At 33.4% G+C, this 17626-nt stretch overlaps 1 long non-coding RNA gene across 1 annotated transcript; it reads right to left on the bottom strand.

Moving 5' to 3' along the window:
• Positions 1-12386: 12386 nt before the first annotated feature.
• LOC144575858 (uncharacterized) lies at positions 12387-15851 on the bottom strand. Its single transcript, XR_013518541.1, has 3 exons — positions 15580-15851; positions 13747-13855; positions 12387-12594 (listed from the first exon to the last, which is right to left on the bottom strand). It is a non-coding gene; the product is annotated as an uncharacterized LOC144575858 (long non-coding RNA).
• Between the last annotated feature and the right edge of the window lie 1775 nt (positions 15852-17626).

Here is a 17626-nt window from a genome sequence, read left to right as displayed (position 1 = left end):
TTCAAATATTTTAAATTACTATACATATTCAGTCAAATTTGATTACATAACTAATATATTCGTAAAATTAAATTCATATTTATAATTTAGATAGTTTGTACGTTTTTCTTTAGAAAAGTTTCTTAAAGACGGTTCATATATCAACATCAATTATGAATTTTGTATATTTATTTTTCAAAACGTAACATCATTTCATATAAAACTTTTTACGTCTGAAAATTTAAAATTTTTGAGAAATGAAAGCCCACATAACAAAATTTTCCGTACACCACTTGATCATCACTGTATGGAAATATTTTTATGTACTGTTTTATGAACATTATACAATTGAGCATATTTGTTCTAGTAAAAATAAGGAACACATTTATACTATAGAACATCCAGACAAAAATCATTCTAAATATAGCAATTATTTAATTACTTAAATTAATTGATATTAAACTATATATATGCAACATATTTTGTTTACGAAAAACAAAATTCAAATTGTGTATTATTAATATTGTCATAGTACAGTCCAATTAATTAGAATCACATAGTTAGAATATGTTTCAAGATATAGAATAATTAAATGGTCTATCAATACAATAAAACAAAATAATAATTGTTGATATATATTCAATAGGACAACAAAGGCTTGGTGAAACATTAATTTCACATTTCCAGGTCATCAAACTTTTGTCACTAAAGGCAAATATTGCGTGACTCTAAGCTCCCAACAATAATATATATATATTAAATTCTGACTTCCTCTCTCACTCAAGTTAGAAACAATGACTACATCTCAAAATTTTAAAGAAATTAAGAAAATTACCAAGTTGGTTGAAAATAACCAAGAACATATTTTTTTATTAAATTGCTAAATTGACAATATGCAAATGTTATGCATTAAAGACAACATAAAAAATATTAGTACATTAAGTATAATTTTAAATAAATTTAAAAATATATACATTTTGCAAATTTCATATGTTTCTGAACAAACAAAAATACATAATAATCATTAGGTAGCATTTTGAGATATAGATTTCAATATGAACTGTATATTTAATTTGTTATTCACAACTAACATTGCTATGAATACGATTCAGCTAAGCAGCAATGAAATTTTTTTTTTCAAGTAATCCTCTTTATTATGAATATATATGTGTCTATGTTTATAGACCTAATAAACTGCAGTAACTTATATTTAATTTGTGTTTTGAACAGAAATTTAGCTCTAGCAGTTAACGAGATAAATATGAATACATCAGTTCAGTATCCTTTGAAATTGGATAGATACAATATATTTGTATGCAAAGGCAAAGGTAATGAAGCTCATTTATGTTAGGTTTATTTTGGTTTAGAGTTTTGGTAGGCTTGTAACCTCTTTTTCGTGACTTTGACGTGTAATATTTGTTGTGTTGTTGTGTTATTAACAACTAAGTATTTTACATGCAATTAATCTTATTATGTTTGTTTTTGCTTGCCTTATTTTGGTTTTGTGATTTTCATTTATCAATAATTGTAAATATATATTAATAGAGGTCATTATGATTGTATATTACGATAACGGATTAAATTAATTAACTCCAATTGTCATAAAAAGAAAAGAGGATGAAAAATAAATAAAAATTTGAATGGAGTTTTTTGGAATTTTGATGTGTATGACTCATTTAATGTGTGATATCATATATTCAGAAAAGAAGAAGAAGAATATATCATATTTGCAATTTTAATTGAATTAATGACAAAGAACTACCAAAGTGATAAAAATCAAAATTATATGAGACATGAACAATGCATGATCAGGTCCTGGATGTGCTTCATGGTTTCTGTTGTTGTCTTTTTCAATTTAAAAGTTGTTTTGAATATTTTTTTTGTATTTCAATAGGTAGATTTGGTTGGAAGACAGTTAAAGTTTGTATTTCCAAACGATTTTGAAGACAGAGGTAGGGGTGTTCAAACGGTTCGGTTTAATCGGTTTTGGACCGAACTGAATTAGTTCGGTTTAAACGGTTCGGTTATTTCGGTTTATTGAATCTGTTCGGTTGGCTTTTCAAAACCGAATTATAACTTCGGTTCGGTTCGGTTTGAAAATTTTCAAAACCGAAATAACCTAACCGATCGAACTTTCATATAATATGAATTTGATCGGAACCATCCCGGTTTATTTTTTAATACTCAGGTTTATTTCTTAATCAATTGCTTTAAATACTTGATTTATTTCTAAATATCTTAGTTTATTTCTTAATACTCCGGTTTATTATAAATCAATTTTTTTAAATAAAAAAATAATATATTTCGGTTTGAACCGAACAAACCGAAATAAAACTTTGGTTCGGTTCGGTTCGGTTCGGTTCGGTTGCAATGCTAATTCGGTTCGATTCGGTTCTATTTTTAAAACCGAATTATAACTTTGGTTTGCCAAGTTCGGTTTGGTTTCATCGGTTGAAACCGAACCGATGAACACCCCTAGACAGAGGATACTATCTTATTGAGTCTCTTGAGTTTATGTCAACATTTCCTATATTGAGGGTTGATAGTTTTAAATTTCAGATTGTTGTATTCGTCTAAGCTTGAATTTTTTTTGTATTTTTTTTTTTAATTTAAAGGTTCCGGTACATTTCAGCAGCATTGATAGTTTTAAATTTCAGATTGTTGGTTTCGTCTAAGCTTGTTGTATTTTTTTTTGTATTTTTTTTTTAATTTAAAGGTTCCGGTACATTTCAGCAGCATAGTTTAGATACTTTTGCAAGAATAAAATCTGCGTCTCTCCGTTTTGCCACTTTGATTTAGCTGACAATTGTCAAAACAGATTGCAAGTATTTATTACTGAGAAACTAAATTAAGAAAAAGACGAAAAAAGATTCAATTCCCTAGCGGCAAAAAAATGATGATGAAAGTGTGTGCCTCTGACAAGAAAATAAATAGAATGTGCGAGCTTTTATTTACAGCTGTACTGAGATGTTATTTCTTAAAGATAAAAAGCACAAATTTATTTACAGCTGCTCTATGAGATCTTTTTTTTATGGTCAATTGGCAATTGCCGACTGACATTTGTATTAATTCGGGTGTAGGTGGGTGGGCTCAGAATTTGATGGGGCAAACGAAACTGACAAAGAGACTGGTACGGACGGGGAGTTCAGTACAGGAACTGTCAGTACAGAGAATTTTGGAAGAATCATGAAGGGAGATCAGTGAGCAAAATACCTTTCTCACAACATTTCTCACAAGATATGAAGGGAGACCATCTACCCACCAGATATCGTACCAGTCGGTATTGACTCGTCAATCGCTTTAAAATCCACAAGCTGCCAAATACCTTTCTCAATGCATTCCAAAACAAAATCTAAAACTTCTACTGAATGACAAATTATTATAAAAAGATAAATTCAGCCTTGGTTATTGGCAAGATCCATTTCAACGAATTATGAAACAGAAATGAGATGGAACACCATGAAAGCATAAAGTATGCCCACAGACCGTTATTGCTTAGCTCAAATCTGGCATTACCAGATTTATGTCACCTCCAATCTGACTTTCAGAAGATGAAGAAGAAATATGAAATTGAATATATGTTGTGATTCAATCAGGAAGAGAAGAAGCAGAGATCCTGAACCCATAAAAACATGATGAAAGCAGCAGTCTACGTTTCTATTTATTGTTTCTTTATCTAAAAATAAATGTAGGTCTGACAAGTAGAAGGTTAATCTTCCAATATTAAAGAATCACATCTTGCTCTAAAGAGAAAAGTATATACGAAGGTTAATCTTCCAATATTAAAGAATATACGAATGTTAGCTATCATATGGTACCAGTAAAAGTCAAATCCACCTGGAAGTGAAGGATTAAAAGGAATAACTGATACTGCCCTTGCTCAAAGGTACAAGTCATATAGTTACTGTTCTAATTATGAAAACTTTTCATAATTAGAACAAAGGGTACAGTGGGATATACAAGAGGAAGAAAGAAAAAAATCGTCATTTTGTGGAGAGAAAGATCTGCTTATAAAAATAGTGAATGAAAGACTGTCTCATTTCCCAACTTATTCATTTTTACTAATTAATTCTCTTCAAGACTGGTTCTTAACAAGAATCGAGAAAAAGCGAGATGATAAGCTTACTCTAAAATGTATAACTCAAGTAAAAAAAAAAAAAACAGTTTGGGAGTGGAGAATGTATTTGTTTCTTTTTAATAGAATAAGAGTATAAATGGAAAAGATAAATTCTGACAATGCCTAACTAACTCTATGGGTAAATAGAAAAAAATAAACAGAGTTGAGGGATTTATTAGATATAAATTATAATAAAGACTTCAAGGGTAAATAAAAAACTGATAAAGTTTTGAAGGGCAAACAAGAAATTAACCCTTAAATTTAGAGTTGATTATGTTTCATAATATATTTCAATAGTAAAAGCTCATTCATTAGACAATTTTAATTACTACGTTAATTAAGCCTCTGCCTGTTAAAAAACAATCAAAATTAACTAGAATTACCCCAAATTTCTTTTAGATCTACTTGTACTTGATATATAGGATTCGAGTTTCCTACTGAGGTGGAGAGATTGCTGGTACAAATTTAGATAAATGGTCTATCAATACATGCATGTTTGAAACCAATATGTTTCTTCACTTTCTTGTTAAATAATACTCAAGATATGTTTCAAAACTTGTATTGCTGCAATATTAAGAAAATAATAGATTTCGATTATTTATTTCAAATAATTAACCTTATACCCTCATCTCTTAATAACAAATGTTTAAACCTAACAATATTTGGTTCAGTTTCAGATATAAGTCCAGCACTTTGTTGGACTGGTTTTGGCACATTGCTGATTCTGGTATTTTGATGGTTCTAACAGTACACACACAGAGAAGGAGAAAAGAAGAATATGTTAAACCACCACTGATACGTACACCCGGCCACAACGTCTAACAAGAGCAAGCATATTTGTATAATTATGAAATTAACTTGATTACATTACTAATATGTTCATAAAAATTCCTATTTATAATTCAGATGATTTGAACGTTTTTTTTTAAAGAAAAGTTTCTTAAAGACGATTCATATATCAGCTTCAATTATGAATTTTGTATATTTAATTTGCGAAACGTAACATATTATTTCATATAAATTTTCTCATTATCAAATAATTAGTTACGGAATTCATACATAAAAAAATACAAAATATCTTTTAGAAAACTATATTATTTTTAACATCGTTGAACCACAACAAACAAACAAACAAAATATAATAATAGTTTTTAAAGCTATTGTTGTCCTTATTGAATATATATATATATATATATATATATATATAGGAATATGCTAGCATGCTATGCATAGCATAGAATCCCTCCATGCAACGGCTCGGATTTCGAGTTTTCAAAATCTTAACAGTCGATCCGAACCGTTCATCTTGTTCTCCATATTAATATGTGTTTGGAGACCAAATTTTATATTTTTTAGAATTTTTTTACTATTTCTTTAGATTTATTGAAAATCGCTGTTTTCAGCAAATCTGGACCATAAAAAAACAGCGATTTTCAATAAATCTAAAGAAATAGTAAACAAATTCCAAAAAATATAAAATTTGGTCTCCAAACACATATTAATATGGAGAACAAGATGAACGGTTCGGATCGACTGTTAGGATTTTGAAAACTCGAAATCCGAGCCGTTGCATGGAGGGATTCTATGCTATGCATAGTATGCTAGCATATTCCTATATATATATTCAATAAGGACAACAATAGCTTTATCATGAAACATTAATTTCACATTTTCAACTCATCAAACTTTTGCCACAGAAGCCAGAAGGTAAATAATGCGTGACCCCAGGCCCTAGGCTCCCAACAATAATATATATATCTCTTAAATTCTAACTTCCTAACTCACTCAAATTAGAAACAATGACTACATCTCAAAATATTAAAATAATAATAATAATAATTACCAACTTGGTTGAAAATGGCAATAGACATCCCAATTTAATAAATTGTTGTGTATTATTATCAAGGTTCTAAATAGCGTTTATCGCGTCATAGCGGGAAGCCGAAAAAAAAAGCTATAGCGAATAGCGTCGCTATAGCGAAAGCTATGCCACATAGCGTTTTTTTATTTTTATAAAAATTATATCATATATTTGTACTAAATATCAACATTATATAAGTCTCATAGAATAATAAATAACATCAAATTGATTAAAAAATTATAGTATTCATATTGAACCAATACAAAGTCCAAATTGCGACTCAAAATATCCATAGTATTACTAATATCATAAACTATCGATCTTTTTCTATTCAAAATATATTTAGCATCATGACATAATCTATCTTTTTTCTATTTAAATTTCAAAATAACCTAGACATCATGACATAATTAATTATCTTAATCTATTCAAAATATTCAAACTACCATATAGTAAGTATCATTTTGTTACTTCAAGAAATATCTTAATATATTTAATTTGAGCCTTTATTTAAAGCTCATATAAATTAAAAAAAGAAAAAAAAAACAGCTCATATTGCATAGCGCGCTGTAGCTTCCTTATTTGATCTCATTTAATAATTAATAATTTTTTTATTAAAATAATAATTAATAATTTAATATAAAGCTTAGTATGTCAATTATAAAAAAAAATCACGGTTAAAATCCAATCTGAGCCTTTATTTAAAGCCCATATAAATTGAAAAAAAAAAAAACAGCATGTTGCATAGCGGGCGCTATTTGCGCTACACGCTATGCGCTATAGCGGACCGCTATTACCGCTATAGCGTCTGTAGCTCAAATAGCGTGTTTTAATTGTATAGCTTAGCATTTTGGGTCCAAAAACGCTATAGCGCGCTATTTAGAACACTGATTATTATTAAATTGCAAATTGATAATAGACATATACTATGTTGTCTTTAAGTATATGTTTATTGTCAATTTGGCAATTTAATAATGGTGCACAACAAACTTAAAATTACTATAGGAAAAGAACAACAAAAGAGTGCCAGTTGATGATATTATTAGTATTTTGATGCTTTATGTAATTTGATGCTTTGTGAGATTAAACTGCGCATGAATTTCTTGTTGAATGTGCATTGTTGTGTTAATTATGGAAGACATGAACATGATTTCTAAGAAGTTTGTCAAATTTTCAGATTCAATTTGAGTTTCTTATTTCTAAGAATCTGTTTAGTCCAAAATCATGCTAAATTCATGAATATGTACTCTCAAGCATCCTCTTTGAGCTGTACACACGTTTATAAATTAATATTGCACGAAGCAAGATTTAATCAAAGAAATCAAATTACCAAACAGAATCAGGTTTATGCTCAAAATCATGCCATATGTATTGTACCCATTGACACTCCTAGTCATAACTCAAATTCCAACCGAGTTCGGTTACTCTAAAGTAACTCAAATTTTGAGTTTTGATCCAGACCGTTCATTAGAAAGATCGAATGCATGGGACCCTGTAATTTTCGTGCCAAAATAGATCCGACGGTTTGGATTTTAACACCAAATTTCAGTTAGGTGATATAAATTCCTTCCGACTTGGTTGCGGGCACAATTGCAATCTCGTTCTTTATTGTAATGGGTTCCTTCTAGGTCAATTATGTAATGGGCCGAGGCCCTTTAACTTTTCATCTGGCCCATATATTTTCAATACCAAATCTACAGTAATTTTGGATTGGGATCGTATGATTAGAATTCGGGCTAATCCTGCTTGGAAAAATTCACGGATCCCTTTAATGTGGAGTTCGCATTCTATGCATTAATGCACTGTTTTAGTTTTGCTCCAGGCCGACCAATCAAAATCCGGATCAATCTAGCTCACATATGTAATGCATAGGGTCCTTTTAAAATACGTGCTAATACACAACCCATTATAATCCGTATCCTCAGAGGTACCTAAAAGAAAAAGCTTTTACAATTAGTGGACCCGGACCGTCTTTTATTAACTTAGCACGAATCTCAAATCCCATTAACATTGTCCCCTGTGCTATTCCGAATTTCAAACAGCTCAGAGTAAATCTCAAACTGTAAAGTGATAAATCTTTTACGGAACAAAGAAAGATATTTGTCCAAAAGCAGAGACAATAAATTTCCACTTTCCATTATAAAATTTCATTTTAACCGCAGAAAATGGAATTTTATAATGAGTATGGTTAAAATACCTTATTAGAACGGTCCAGATTCATTAATTGTAAAAGATTTCCTTGTACAGTATTAGTGAGGATGTAAATTGTTTGCCTATAAAATGTATATATTTCTATAAGCCATTTTTTTTATCAAGTCTCTTTATTTGATCAAAATTTGAAATTCAAATTGTAAATCAAAATTTTGATCTGCTTCATTTTATAATATGTTTCTGTTGTAATGTACGGATACGATACTCTATATATATATAGGTTCAACAAAGCTTAAATATTAAATAACTAAATTCCTAAATCGATTTAAGAGAAACAATAACATATGAAGATCTAGGAATTAAGTGATAAATCATTTACGGAACAAAGAAAGATATTTGTCCAAAAGCAGAGACAATAAATTTCCACTTTCCATTATCAAATGACGAATTGAACCGTTGAAATCCGCCTACCTTACGAGTGATGTGTACGTCCACATGTGAAAATTTTAAACATTCGAATTAATTTAGTATAAAGTCAAGCGGTCAAAAAACGTTCAAAAAATGAATGCACTAAAATTAATTTATTAACCTTCTAATTTTGACCGATTGACTTTATAATAAATTAATTCAAATGTTTAAAATTTTCACATTTAGATGCATCACTCGTAAGGTAGGTGGATTCCAACGGTTGAGATTCGTCATTTGAAACCGATTTGATGGATTTTGAAGTTAAGCTCACCAAACACTTTGACGAGCTTAAGAACACCCTAGTTCTACTCTCTCTCTCTCTATATATATATATATGTTCAACAAAGCTTAAATATTAAATAACTAAATTCCAAAATCGGTTTAAGAGAAACAACAACATGAAGAGGAATTAAGTATGGTGGGGGAAGTAAGCAGATCCGTATCATGCATCCCAGGTACCTGACTCAACACAATTGAAATGGACGGCCCAGATTTAATTTCAGTCGGTGGGTGATCGGAATGACAGTAGGGGGCAGTATTATTCGTTCTTTGAGATATGTGCCAAGTTAAAAATTTCATTTTCGACCGTAGGATTCAATTCTATATATAACCTGAGAGAATAAGAATTCGAAGTAGCATAGCATCCTAGCTGCTTAGAAGCGTTGGGGACTTGGTCACTTGGGGCATTGAGAACGACATGTAAAGAAAGTGATCGCAGAATGAGATTAAGGGATTTTGCACTATGTTACCCTCACACTCCTAGGAAGCCACGTATCCAACACCGACACGCATACGATACGTATCTGACACGCCAATCTGGCGTGTCAAGTGAGCTGGTGTGTCTCTACCCGTCTGATACGGTCTCCGACACTTGATTGACCCCTGCCGATACGGCCCGAAACGTCTAATACAGACTGGACACGCGTCTGTGTACCGCGAGCCGCGCCCGTGGACACCCACCCGCCCCTGTGGACCGCGACTGTGGGCCGAAGAAAATAACTTGCTGGCGGTAGGATTCGAACCTTGGACCTCTCAAATGGGAGTCAAAACCTTTAACCACTACACCAAACATTCATATATGTTATGTTTTAGTAAGTATAATATTTAATATACTTATATTAAGTCTTTATTTTCTAAACAAATTTAATTTAAGTTATAATTATGTAAATACAATATATAAATTAATAAAAAATAATATATATAATAAACGTGTCGTATCCTAGATTTTTTAAAATTGCCGTGTCGCCGTACCCGTATCGTATCTGACACGATACCCGTACCCGTATCCATGCAACATAGGATTTACATTTTGGAGAGCGAAGGGCCTATATATGTGACACACGTGTCAAGTATGTTTATTTAAATTATATTTCTAATTTTCTAACCATTCTAATCACAAATTCTTGCCTAACCATAGTATACTAATTTAAATTTACCTTTCGCAATTTATAGGTTTCATAAAATTTCAAATATTTTAAATTACTATATATATTCAGTCAAATTTGATTACATAACTAATATGTTCATAAAATTAAATTCATTTTTATAATTCAGATGATATGTACGTTTTTCTTTAGAAAAGTTTCTTAAAGACGGTTCATATATATATCAACTTTAATTATGAATTTTGTATATTTATTTTTCGAAATGTAACATAATTTTATATAAACTATGTTCTCATTACCAAACAATTAGTTACATAACCCATACATATATAAAAAAATATATATAAAATGCCCATTAAAAATATATATTCTTTTCAACATCTTTAAACCACAACAAACAAACAAAATATAAAACTTTTTACGTCTTAAAATTTAAATTTTTTGAGAAATGAAAGCTCACATAACAAAATTTTCCGTACACCACTTGATATCTCCATATTATGTCTAATTTGCAGCCCTAATTCGTACTTAAACCTGTGTTTTAAAGCCTATAAATGTGGACTTTTTACTTATATTTCGAAGAAATGTGGTACTGCTATGTTTTGTTTGGTATTTTGCAGGAAAAAGGGCGAAAAACTGGATCTGACAATTTTTCATACGGCCTGTATGACATACCCTACGGGCCGTACAGGATCTGCCCAACCACACAGAAGGTTCCACAACAGAGGCACAGAGTCTCCAAGACAAAACACAGCCCTACGGGCCGTAGGGTGCTAAATCGGAAAAATCCAGCAGGATCTGATTTGAGCTTGATTTAAGGAGGCCGAAAAGGAAGCCTCTACACAGGCGATCCAGGGCATTAAATGAGATATTTCCTCACCAAAAAAAAGGGGATTCACCACTGGAACTTGGACAAGCTTTCTTGGAGCAAAAGACAAGGAGGAGAAGGGGAAGAGAAGTGAAAAACGCGAGTTTGCAACGGATCTTCGGATTTCTCCACTGTTTTGTCATGAACTCTTTTATTTTCTGTTATTTGTGTTATCTTATGAACATGAGTAGCTAATTTACTTTGTTTGTAGGGCTAAGATGTAGTTTCTAGTTTGGTTTTGTTTGCATGCTACTTGGATTTTGTGTTGAATGCTTTGTTTTTACTTTGTTGAGTAGTATTTTGATTGCTTTATTTGTGCTTGCTTGAATTGATTAGTCATCCCGTTAGATGAATGCGCACATCTAAGTGTTAGGAGCCAAGTCTATGACATTTAATCCAACCGAATAAAGTATATGAAGTAGGGTTAAACCAAGGAGTACCCGAAAGGTGAAACTTTCCTTGAGGCGAAAGTCTTTGGATACTTTTAGTAAACCAATAAGTAACTTAGATAAATTAGGCCAAAATGCGAAAGTTGAGGTTTAACGCATCTAAGAGGGAAGTATTTGAGTCCGGTAATCGGGTACAGGCCAAAATGCGAAAGTTGAGGTTAGGTATCTAGATCTGGTCGATAGAAACCCTAAACATTAGTATCAACACAGAAAACAGTAGCTGCAGCATTAACTCGGGGTCCCCTACGGGCCGTATGCCTCGGGGCTGAACAAAAATGAAATCTGAACCCTGGAAACGCCTTTTTATTAATTGAAAACAACTTTAATTCTTTTTTATTGCTTTTTAAACTTATCATAAATCATTATAATTGTTAGAATCACATATAGTTAGAATATGTTTCAAGATATAGAATAATTAAATGGTCTATCAGTACAATAAAACAAAATAATAATTGGTGAAATATATTCAATAGAACAACAAAGACTTCGTGAAACATTAATTTCACATTTCCAACTTATCAAACTTTTGTCACTAAAAACAAATATTGCGTGACTCTAAACTCCCAACAATAATATATATATCTTAAATATTTCTGACTTCCTCTCTCACTCAAGTTAGAAACAATGATCACATCTCAAAATTTTAAAGAAATTAAGAAAATTACCAAGTTGGTTGAAAATAACCAAGAACATATTTTTTTATTAAATTGCTAAATTGACAATATGCAAATGTTATGCATTAAATACAACATAAAAAATATTAGTACATTAAGTAAAATTTTAAATAAATTTAAAAATGTATACATTTTGCAAATTGCATATGTTTCTGAACAAACAAAAATACATAATAATCATTATGTTGCATTTTGAGATATAGATTCCAGTATAAACTGTACACTTAGTTTGTTATTCACAACTAACACTGTTATGAATATATATGTTGTCACACCCCAAACCAAGAATTCTGGATTAAGATGTGATCAACCTCGCCTCGTGCTTAATTAATCATTAAGCACGCAAGGCTAACCATAAATAATAAATCAAACAGCAGCGGAAGCAAAAATAATATAAATATCAAGCATCAGTCACACAGCAAATAAATAAACATACACATACATAACATATAATTCGATCCATCTCGGATCCAAATAACACCATCTATAGAAGGGGATACATGATCTATCGAGCTCGTATATATAACACAGGAAATACGAGACTCGTAAACCTGATCAAAAGTCTAACTCTAGCTAATCAAACGGTGGGGCCATCGGGGACAACTCTTGACAACTCCTGCTGCGGATCGCCAGATGCTGTACCTAAAACCCACGAAACAACTTGTGGGTGAGCGACGAATCGCCCAGTATGTGACCCAGAATTATCCCCTCAGGGATCCTCTACGGTCAAAGCACTTTTATTTATAAAATGAATGCAATTAAAAATATGCACATGTGTGAACTTATATTAATAGCTAATAGAATTTGCAATACTTTTGAATGATGCCATGATGCGATTATTCTATTATGCCAACATGCGAAATAAACCCAAAATAAAATCAAGGTGTAATATCGGATATAAATCAAGTCGGAATCCAGTACTCCTTGCACTGTGTGCCCAAATACAATAATAATAATATGGATAAAGAAATCACCCCGTGCCGTGCCAATAGGATCAAAAAGATCCAAACAATATAATCCAAGGACTGTGATCAGAGTGCAATGATACACGTTGCCTAGTGACATCGAGCATTGCTCCACAAGATAATAGCACACTAGCCGATGGTTATATCAAATCCAATGTGTCATCTCGCCTAACGATTCGTCACCCAAACATATCCAATAGGAGAAATCATACAATGCAGGTCGTAAAAAGTTAATCTCCTTCCTCATGAGCAGAAGAGAACTCTACCGTCTGGCTAGTCCAATAGGTACACCACGCATGATTCCACAAGGCTCGAGACCGGCTGAGACCGGCTGAGTCCGGCTATGAGTCCGGCTATGAGTCCGGTCATTGGGTCCGGCTTGAGCCCGGCACAACCGTAGGCTCCCGTTGACCCCCGTTGACTCCCGTAGACTCCCGTAGCTCCCGTAGGCTCCCGTAGCTCGACCTTGGAATCCTGTTCTAGGCAAAGTAGCTCCTAATGTAGGGAGGGAACAAATCCCGAATCGTATCGTGCCACAGAACTCGCATGCGTATGCACGTAATAATAATATAGTCTTTTACGAGAAGAAGACAGCTAATAGCCTAATATTCTAATAAGATACATATATAATATTATTTAATTACTCTACTCTTAAAATACAGTAAATTCGAGTTTTTCAGGGTTCATGCAATTCTACCTACAGTGCAGAAAGGATAAACATGCTCTACAGTTTTAAGGCAACTACTTAAAAATAAAGTGCGGATGTCAGGTCAGATGGATCGACTGGTAAGAGTACGCCCACGAAAAGAATAATTCAGATATCCCACACCTGTAGGGCTGGAGTCTCTGTCGCTAATAATCAACGTGCTCCGCGTATGCTCCGAACTGCGGGTCAGTCGGATCGATCCACGGATCAGACTCGTACGGAGTCGACTGATCTGAAATCACGAAATTACACTAATTAAAATCTACGCTAAATTATTCTAACCCTCGCCCCAGTTAATATGTAAATTAAATTATCAATTATTTCGATTTTATAAAGGTTATCGATTCAGTCAGCCCGACTGAACCAGTTAGTCGGATATTAATTATTTACTTTGATTTAAATTATCCAAATTTTAATTCTAAATAATTTATAGTTTTAATAATTTAATTTGAAGATAAGTTGCTTATAAAAAAAAAATTCTAAAGTCGAAATATTCGTAAAATTATTATTCGTGAGTTACATAAATCTTTTACATGTTCTTACCTAATTAGTATATCCTAATTACTTAGCTATTTGCTTTATTCTAACTTAACTATAATTATTCTAACCAATTGAATTGCATTTTCGAAGAATTAATTTATTATTAAAAATTCCTAATATTACTATTCTTATAAAAGTGCATAACTTATGTAATTATTACTAAACTAATAAGTATTATAATATGTCTTTAGTTATAGTAAAATTTAGATACGTAAACTTGTTTTACGAAAATTTTAGAAAAGAAATGTTTACCTACTTTACGTGTTTTGCTAATTATTTCTAAGTCGAGCAGTTCGTTATTTTATAACTAATCTAATTCTACGTATAATTAGTCGTTTCGAATCTAAGTCAGACATAATATTTTTCTGTTACTAATTAATCGTCATTTATTAATTAGCAATGAGTTTTCGTACAAGTTTGAAAATGTTTAAAAGGAATGTTTTAATTTTAAAAACCTCTTATGAAACTTTTATTTTTATTTTAATGTGTTGGGTGTTTTAGTTGGGTTTGTTTCGGGATCATACAGGTGTCCAATCGGGTTATTATAGTATCTGCTCAAATTATGTTATGAGTCATCATCGAGGCATCAGACCCTGGACGGTATAATCATTTCCCGAGCTAGTTCAAGTTTACGTAAGCATTCGATTTTAATTCGATTCCTCATAAAACTTAAACTTAAAAAGCCACGTTTTAAATCCGACAATTACGCTTTTTGGAAAAATTCCAAATACCATAATTATTAATAAAGCCAAGCCCACATTCTTTTATTTAATTTCTGCATAGGCCCATAAAGAAAGCCCAAGCTTTCCTCAATTTATTAATAACTTGATTTCGGCCCAGCAGAAACCATAGGCCCATAAGGCCCCCTTTTATTATTTGTTTTACAAGGGCCCAATTCCAATTTCATACATATTTTCAAAACAATCCCTTCTTAAATTTCAATTATCACAAGGACCTACATTATGCGTAAACAACCCCCACAATTCAGAACATCACGAAAGGGGTCCCTGTCAGATCAATATTGGTTACCAGTAATTGCACTAGGTCTGTACCGACTGGTACCAGTACCAGAACTCAAGCAAAATAGCACAACCAGGCTGCACGGAACAGAGGTCAAACAGCACCAGATAGGGAAAACAACAAGCAACCAGCATCACAGCAGATAGGAAAAAAAACAGAACTGGTACGATTCAGTACCAGTTACCAATCAATACAACAATGCAGGGGGGGTAAGTGCATCATACAACAATTCACAAGGGTAGTAGCAAAGCACAAGCCAAGCAACATAACACACTGACAAGGCAGCAGCAAGGCGTAAATTAACACAGCCCCCAGGTCAAAACTTTGCCGAGAAAATCAACAACTCGAGCAAAGGGCCAAAAATTCGATCACATAAACGAGTGTTTTAGCGTTTACCCGATTGAGCTAGCACGAGATGGATTGGGAAAAGAACAGCCGGCTCCAAGCGAATACCAGAACAGCACCGGGCCAACACCAGCACGGCACCAAGCAAGCGCCAGTCAGAACAGTCACAACAATCACCAAGCAAAGGAAATCAGAGCACACCGAGACAATGGAATCAGCGAGCACCAAGACAGTCACTACTTAGCACCGAAATTTTCACACTAGAACAACCAATTCAGAGGGAAAACAGAAATTTATAGAGGGAGATGCAAGTTTTTCTCAACACATGAGACAAGGCACAGGGGCATCACTATCAATGGCAAAAAAAACAAAGGGAAAAAACCAGAGAGAGAGCTGAGAGGGGAATTTATAGCAACTCACACCATTTCGTACACGAGGGGACGGGTCAGTCTTGCAGGGACAACCATCTGACAGCCGTGCTGCCGAGGTCATCGCCCACGAGGGTGAAACGATGGGAGCAGGTGGAGAATGAAGAAAATCGCGACCACTCGAACCAAAGGCGGGATTTTTCCCTCCTCTTTTTCGTCTCCATGAAACGAAATGGAAAGAGAGAGAGCAACGGGAGGGGGCCCGTAAGTCAGCGGAAGAGGAGATGGGTGGGCCTAGGGTTTTAGTGAAACAAAGAGGAAGAGGCAGGGGCGCCTCTGTCTTGCGCGAAAGGGAGAAGAAGGGGAACGGGAGGGGAGAAAGAGAGAAAGAGAAAGGTCTGTGGGGGTGGGGTCCGTTGTCGGTGGAAGAAAGAAGAAAAGGAGAGAAACGGAGGCAGGAGTGATATGTGCATGGATCCGAAATTTTTATTCAATTTGATTAAATCTTAGTTTCAATTGGATTCAAAAACAAGGCATGGGATTAAGTCAAGATTCGTGCTAGATTTAATCCAAAGGTCCAAACGAATTCAGAATTTCAATATGAATTTATTTAATTCAACATCAAGGGTTTAGATAACTTCAAATGCAGTGCTATGAAGAGATCCAAGGGTTACAACAATCTAACAATAAAATGGGGTTTCTAATGAATATGATTGGATATAATAATTGGATTCTAATGAAAATTGGTTTGGGAAAATTTGTTATAATACTCATTTATGCATATAAAAATCTAATTTGGCTATATAATTTATTATGAACGAGATTTGTAGCTTTTAAAGTTTTGTTTGCGTGAAAACTCATATCCTTGTACATTTAATTAAATCCTGATTGATTTATCTATTTACACAATCTTGTTGTTTATTTTCAAAGTTTCATAAATTATATATATGTATATATCTCAAGGTTTCTAGTTTATATTTTAATTTGATAAATAAAATAGAATAAAATAAATTATTTGAGTAAAACTTTTAGATTAGTATAATTAATCATGTTTTAAATTTATGGGATATAACAACCTCCCCCCCAAATAAAAAGTTCGTCCCGAACGTCTAGAACTAAGTCGATGCGAATAACTGTGGGTATCGCTCTCGCATGTCATCCTCGAGCTCCCAAGTCGCCTCTCGTGGAGTGTGATACTCCCACTGCACTAGTACTCGGCGAATAGCCCGTCTCCGTAGCTGTGTATCCTGTGCATCCAGAATGCGTATCGGACGGGCCTCGTAGGTCAAATCATGAGCTACCTGTAACGGCTCGTACTCTAAAACATGTGACTCGCCTCTCATGTAGCGTCGTAGCTGAGATACATGAAAGACATCGTGTACACCAGCAAGAGACGGAGGTAATGCAAGTCGGTACGCGGTGCTACCTACTCGCTCAAGAATCATAAACGGGCCTATGTAACGTGGTGCTAGCTTGCCCTTAACTCCGAACCTCATGACTCCCTTGCGGGGAGACACTCGTAAAAGGGCGTGCTCGCCTACCTCCATGCTGAAGTCTCGACGCTTCGGATCTGCGTACTTCCTCTGACGGTCCTGAGCCGCCTTCAGCCGATCTTGAATAATTCGCACCTTATCCGCACACTCCTCGATCAACTGAGGTACGGTAGGGCGAATCGCGCTAGTAGGCCCCCAACAAACAGGAGTACGAACTCGGTGTCCATACATAGCCTC

The sequence above is a fragment of the Carex rostrata genome, chromosome 24, assembly GCF_964058835.1.
Source record: "Carex rostrata chromosome 24, lpCarRost1.2, whole genome shotgun sequence".
Taxonomy (NCBI): Eukaryota; Viridiplantae; Streptophyta; class Magnoliopsida; order Poales; family Cyperaceae; genus Carex; species Carex rostrata.
Note: the sequence above shows the minus strand (reverse complement) of the source record. Positions and strands in the feature narration are given on the sequence as shown.